The sequence below is a fragment of the Microtus ochrogaster genome (assembly GCF_000317375.1).
Source record: "Microtus ochrogaster isolate Prairie Vole_2 chromosome 6 unlocalized genomic scaffold, MicOch1.0 chr6_random_2, whole genome shotgun sequence".
Lineage (NCBI taxonomy): Eukaryota > Metazoa > Chordata > Mammalia > Rodentia > Cricetidae > Microtus > Microtus ochrogaster.
Window position 1 is genome coordinate 603,013 of NW_004949095.1, and position 6,529 is coordinate 609,541.

Genomic DNA, 6,529 nt, shown 5'->3' on the forward strand with positions numbered 1-6,529 from the left:
GGCTGAATAGCTCAGCCACCCAAGTATACAAGAGTGCTGTCCCACAGACTCTTGCTTGTACAGCAAACAAGCCTGTGTTGTCCCTGCACTATAGGCCAAGGCTGACTCCTTTCCATGAAATGTTTAAGGTGGTGGGTAGAGGTTATTTGTCTTATCCCTTTTAGGAATATATACCCCTATGCCCTATCTTTAAAGTCTTGTAAGTGATCCCAATATCAAAGTCAAAGAAGTCATGATTTGAGTCTGTCCCATATCGTCAGCATCAGTCTAAGTCAGGACAAAAACACAATACACAGACACACAGGACAATGAACAGATAAATCCTCTTGGCACCAAACCAAAGACGACAGCCTCAAGCTGTTTTGTGGGTGCAACCTACCAGTCTATCTACAGAACTGAGACATCAGGAACATCCCTCATGTCTCTCTACAGAACTGAGAGGGATCCACTCTCATACTGAAGGGCCCTGAGGATGTCTCCCTAGGCACCCTGCCTATGATCTTTTCACATGTCCGCCTAGATCATCTACAGGCTCTTATAGTTCCTAGGACACTTACAGAAAGACATGAGACACAGACATAAAACACAAAACAAAACACAAAAAACTTACCAGCTGGTTGAAGGCTCTACAGGTGGTAGTCCTGGTGGACTTGGGGGATCCCGGACAAGCCCCCAAATGTTATGACCAGATTCATAAAGTCCCCCCAAAACCAACAAGGAGATGCACCCCCTAAGTAAAAGCAAAGGGCCTTTATTTTATACAAGTTTGCAAACTTGGGTTTCTCTGTGTATCCAACTCATTGAAAAAATCAGAGAGCCCCGAGTTCAGTTAGAGTTTGGTTTTTTATAGTAGTAAAGGTAGGGGTGCAGGATTTATATGGTTTCAAGATCCGTGATTGGCTGACATTTGTCTAGGGGTGTCCTGGTGAGTGTGTGATCCTATGGTGGAAGGTGATCCTATCTACAGTGGCTGGAATGTTAGGCATTTCCTTTGGATGGTCTGTTCTTGAGTGGTGCTCAATTAATCTCAATTTATAATCCTTCCTGCAACCATGTATTGCTTCAGGGTAAACTACTGAGACTCAGGCCTACTTAAATTTATTGATGGTTGAGTCCTACACTGGCAGGTGATAATGGTTAAAAGAACTTCCTTTGAGTGGTCTGTTTCTCATGGCTGGCTCCTACACCAACAAACCACAGAACTAAAACCTTCAGAATTAAGAGCCAAAATAAGCCCCTCTTTTATTATTGTGCTGATGACCTAATCCAACACACTCTAGCTATACTAGTTAGTGCTAGGATGTAGGAGAGCTGTGAAGTTAATGGAAAATTTGTTCCCTTTCTACTATCTCCCTGTGTCTTTGATTCCCATCCCCAGGCCTCTAGGGTTTGTTTACTAGCACCTTTGTCTCACCTATTTTAGATGCTCCAATAAAGTGTGATATACTAGAGGCTAATCTGTCTCAGTCAGTGGAAGTCTGAGTGTAACTAAACACTACTTAAACCCTGGGCAAAAAAGAGGAGACTTGGGTAGCAAAAAAGGCTCAGCACGTTAAAAAAAAACTCTTGCCACAAAGCCTGAAGTCCCGAGTCTGATCTCTAGAACCTACATGGTAGAGGGAGAGAACCAACTCCTTCAAATCGTCCCCTGACTACTGCAAGTACACATGATGTGGTATTGACCCACTCTCGTGATACACACATGAAATAAATACGTCTCAATTGAAAATCTCTGGAAGAGAGAATTTGTGAGGTCTAATTTGGAATGGTCATGAATCTCTAGTTATCTATAGTGAGGGAAAGATACATAGAAGGTGACAGAATTTCCAAACTTATCTAAAATTAGAATAATATTCACCCCAGAACAATATTTAAAGCTCCTGGCCTCTTTTTCTTTTTTCTCAAAAATAAAACAAAAAAACAACTAAAACAAACAGAAACAGAAAACAAAAAACAAATAACAAAACAAAAACCAGCCCTGGCTTTCCAGGATTTGTTCTATTGACCAGGCTGATCTCTGCCTCCCAAGTGCTGGAATTAAAAGCATGTGTCACTACCACCCAACAAGCTCTTCACCTCTTAGAAACTGCAGGTGGCATTCATTTATGTACTTCACATCAGAACATGTCAAGATATCAGTTTGGGATACTCTGGTCTAATTTACTACTTAAAAGAATAACCCAAAGAGGTATAATAACTTGCTTAAACTGTCAAAATAACAGCTGAGTGAAGAGCATGATTTGTACCCAAGAAAGGTGCTATTGTAGATTCAACCTAATTCAATACCAAGGAAAATACCATGGCCACCTTAACAAAAAGTAAGTCTGAAATCAAAACATTGGCAGCGTACTCATGGCCACACAACTCTGGGCTCTGCTTTCATCATCAGTGTTTTAAAGGCCATCTGGATAACCTGGAGTGATCTCATCTTGAAATCTCCCATTTAGTTATTTTTGCAAAGATTCTTTATCCAAACAAGACTACATTCCCAAGTTATGGGGAGAGAGCAGTGCCATATTTGTGGGGGTTGGGCATTATTAAAACCACCATAATATAAGGCACTAAAAAAAGTCACTAAATGGTTCTCTTGGGCCGTGTATAACCTTAGTATATGATTCTATTCTTTTTTGTAGTTCTTGAATCTGGTTCCAAGCATTCAAGGCTGCTGTACAGCATAGAGACAAGATGTATTCATTGTATATAGCTTGACTGTCTGAATCAGCATAGAGGCCCACACCAAGAATTTGATCTTGGAAGGCCTCAAACCCTCTGACTCTACCTTGATGTCCAAGGGCCTTAGCTTCTTCTCTCCAATAACTCTTCCACTGTAGCTGTGATACATGGTCTAATACAGCTGAGACTAATTGAAGCTAATCATGTAGAGTAACCTTATTTCTTGAAGCCCATGTCTTTACCAACTGCCTCACATATGGTGAATGCAAGCCATAAGATACTACTGCTTCCTTAATATCTCTCATACACATAGGATCCTATTTACATTCTGTATATCCTTCTGGGTATTTACTACTTGCTAGCTTTTCAGAAATAGTAAAAGGATAAGTAGCTAAAACTCTTGGCAAGTCATTGAGAGGTACTGGCAATGTTGTCTTTACTATTGTCTTTTGTCTGTACCTCATCTCCTTGCTTATCCATTCTGACAAGTTCTTCAATGGTTTCAAATTTATGTATCACTGTCTTTTGGAGAGTCTGAATTTCTTGACCTGTGAACATTTCTAACAAGTTAATCAAATCAATTAATTTCTGGTTCTCATCATGTACATATGATTCCAAGTCTTTAAGGTTTTCCATTCTTCAAGGCAGGATTGCCATTCCAGACTGAGGTAGATGTAAGAACCAGTGGCTGTTTTGCTTTTCTGACCTTCAGGTTGAACCCCAATTTTCTGGGTTTTTATTAATCGTGGTACACACACACTTATATAATACATATATAATACTTATATAATACATATCTATGCACTCACACTTACATAATATATACATACATGCAAATACACACAGAGAGATCTTTTATTAAGAAAAGTTAAAATGACTGCTTTCTGACTTAGGCAGAAAAACAGCAGCAAATGACCTTGCAGGTGTAATTTATTTTATTTATTTTACATCTTGACAGTAGGTAGCTTCCCCTTTATCCTCTCCTTCCATCTCTGCCCCAACTTCCCGTCATCCACTCCTCATCTGTTTCTGTCCAGAAAGGGCAGGCCTCCTATGGGCATCAGCAAATCATGAATTATCAAGTTGTTATAAATCTAAGTACCTCCCCCTGTAATGAGGCTGGACAAGGTAATCTGGTATAAGGAATAGGTTCCCAAGAGCCAGCCAAAGCTTTAGGGACAGCCCTTCTCCCATTTTAGAAGTCCCACAAATGGACTCGAGATATAATTTAAGAGGTCATCTCCTGTAGAGTTAATCACTTGAAGGAAGTCCCTAAGGTTTCTGTCTCACACAGACCTAAAAGCAATGGAGCCAGAGACCACTGACTGAAACCTCCACAAACTGAGCCAAAACAACAACAATAAACAATAACAACAACAAATCCATAATCAACTTCATATCATTAAATTGCTTCTCTTGGGTACTTGCCTCCACAATAAAATGTCTAAATAATGCAAGGATTAGACTTAACTATGTTCAAGAAAAAAGGCTCAGACATTGAAATTACAAAGGACAAATTTCTTCCCAGTATGAGGATGGACTTTCTGATAATTAGAATAGTTATAAATGATGAGTATTAAGAATAGCAAAACATTCATCATTAGAGAAGGCTTACCCTAATACCAATAATCCTGGAAATGCAATTGGTCTTGCATTGGTTTGGAGTCTAAAGGATTTTAGGGTGGAAAAGCTTAAATTTTTATGGCCTTTGGGGTGAGACAAGGCTGCAGAATAGGCCATTCAAACTTGTAAATATAGATACCTATCATTTCTCTTATGTAGTTTCTAAATCAAAGGTGCCCAACAGACTGAGTCTTATATAATCTAAAATTTAATTAATTCCATTTGAAAAGTAAAAAGAAACAGGTAAAACTTAATGATAATAGTTTATTCAACCCAATCAATCTAAAGTAATCATTTAAATATTTAATCAGTATTAAAAATCATGATTTTACTCTTTTTTAAAACTTACACCTTCATTTATTCATTTTGTGTGGTGTGAGTATGTGTATGGGTGCACACTGCCATGCATGACTGTGGAGGGCAGAGGACGGTTTTTGGGAGCTAGTTCTCTTCTACCATATGGGTTCTGGGAATTGAACTTAGAGCACTGGGCTTGGAGGCAGGTGGCTTTGCCTGTTGAGCCATATCAATGACCTTATTTTACACTTTAAGAAGCCTTTAAAACCTAGTCTCTTGCTCTCTCTCCTCCAGCCCGGCAAGATGCCCAAGGGAAAGAAGGCCAAGGGGAAGAAGGTGGCCCCGGCCGAATCCTTTGTTTGAGTAGAGGCCTAAGAACTTCGGCACTGGGCAGGACATCCAGCCCAAGAGAGATCTCACGCGCTTCGTCAAATGGCCCCTCTACATTAGGCTGCAGCGGCAGAGGGCTATCCTCTATAAGCGACTCAAAGTTCCTCCTGCCATTAACCAGTTCACCCAAGCACTGGACCAGCAAACAGCTACCCAGTTGCTTAAACTTGCCCACAAGTACAGGCCAGAGACTACTCAAGAAAAGAAGCAGAGGCTGCTGGCCCGTGCCGAGAAGAAAGCTGCCGGCAAAGGGGATGTCCCGACTAAGAGACCACCTGTCCTTCGAGCGGGCGTCAATACAGTCACCACTTTGGTAGAGAACAAGAAGGCTCAGCTGGTGGTGATTGCCCACGACGAAGACCCCATTGAGCTGGTGGTCTTCCTGCCTGCTCTGTGTTGCAAGATGGGGGTCCCCTACTGCGTCATCAAGGGAAAGGCCAGGCTGGGGCGGCTGGTCCATAGGAAGACGTGCACCACTGTAGCCTTCACACAGGTTAACTCGGAAGACAAGGGTGCTCTGGCCAAGCTGGTGGAAGCTATTAGGACCAATTACAACGACATATATGATGAGATCCGCCTCCACTGGGGAGGCAACATCCTGGGTCCTAAATCTGTGGCTCGAATTGCCAAGCTGGAAAAGGCAAAGGCCAAAGAACTCGCCACTAAACTGGGCTAAATGTACTGTTGAGTTTTCTGTACATAAATATAATTATAAAACTTCAACAAAAAAAAAACCTAGTCTCTTGGAAGAAAATTCAAAAGTATATTTGCACTTACAAATTAACTTATTTCAAAAGGTCAATGGCCACATGAGGTTAGTGGCCCTGTGCTGTGTGCATAGTTCTAGCATGTACCATGAATGAAACCATTAATCCGCTTTGTAGAAGTGGAGGAAAAACCCTTCATAAATTCATATAAATAGTTTCCAAACTCCAGGTTCCCTGGCATTCTAGGGGAATGGATATGATGGAGAAAGACTTCTATTTAACATTTAAACATCCTTATTTCCTTGGTTGACAGCACTAATAATTTCTATCCATTCCCACAAAACCTATTATTAAATATATCAACCAATTTTGCAAACTACTAAGCTTTCTTATCAACTTCTAACAGATGCCCCCTCTCCAAAGGCGGAACAGTAAATAACCGTCCTGCAGGCTGTTTATGCTAATCACCATTCTAGGAGCCCTTGCAATTATGGATACAGTTGGTACTGTTTACTAACCGCCTCTCCCATCTCCTCACTGCACTTCTAGTAACACATTACCTCTGCACATCTCATGCAGAGAGAAAAGAAAAGGAAAGTCATGATGATAAAAATGACTCCTTTTGCAACTTCATGTTTTCCCAGTAAAAATAATGAGTGTTATATATACTAATACTTCTCCAGGAACCCATTATTTTTCTGCAGTGTTAGGAGTTTCAATTAACAAACTATATATAGTTAATATTTTAATTGGATTGTTTTTCATAATCCATTTTTTTAAAAAAAAACTATGAATGTATCAAAAATTCCTACTTGCACCTTACTAAGTAAGCGTGACTG

General features: G+C 40.3%; 1 pseudogene; it reads left to right on the top strand.

Annotated features, from left to right (window-relative positions):
* The first annotated feature begins 4,879 nt into the window (after positions 1 to 4,879).
* LOC101982422 lies at positions 4,880 to 5,695 on the top strand (annotated as a pseudogene).
* Positions 5,696 to 6,529: the final 834 nt, after the last annotated feature.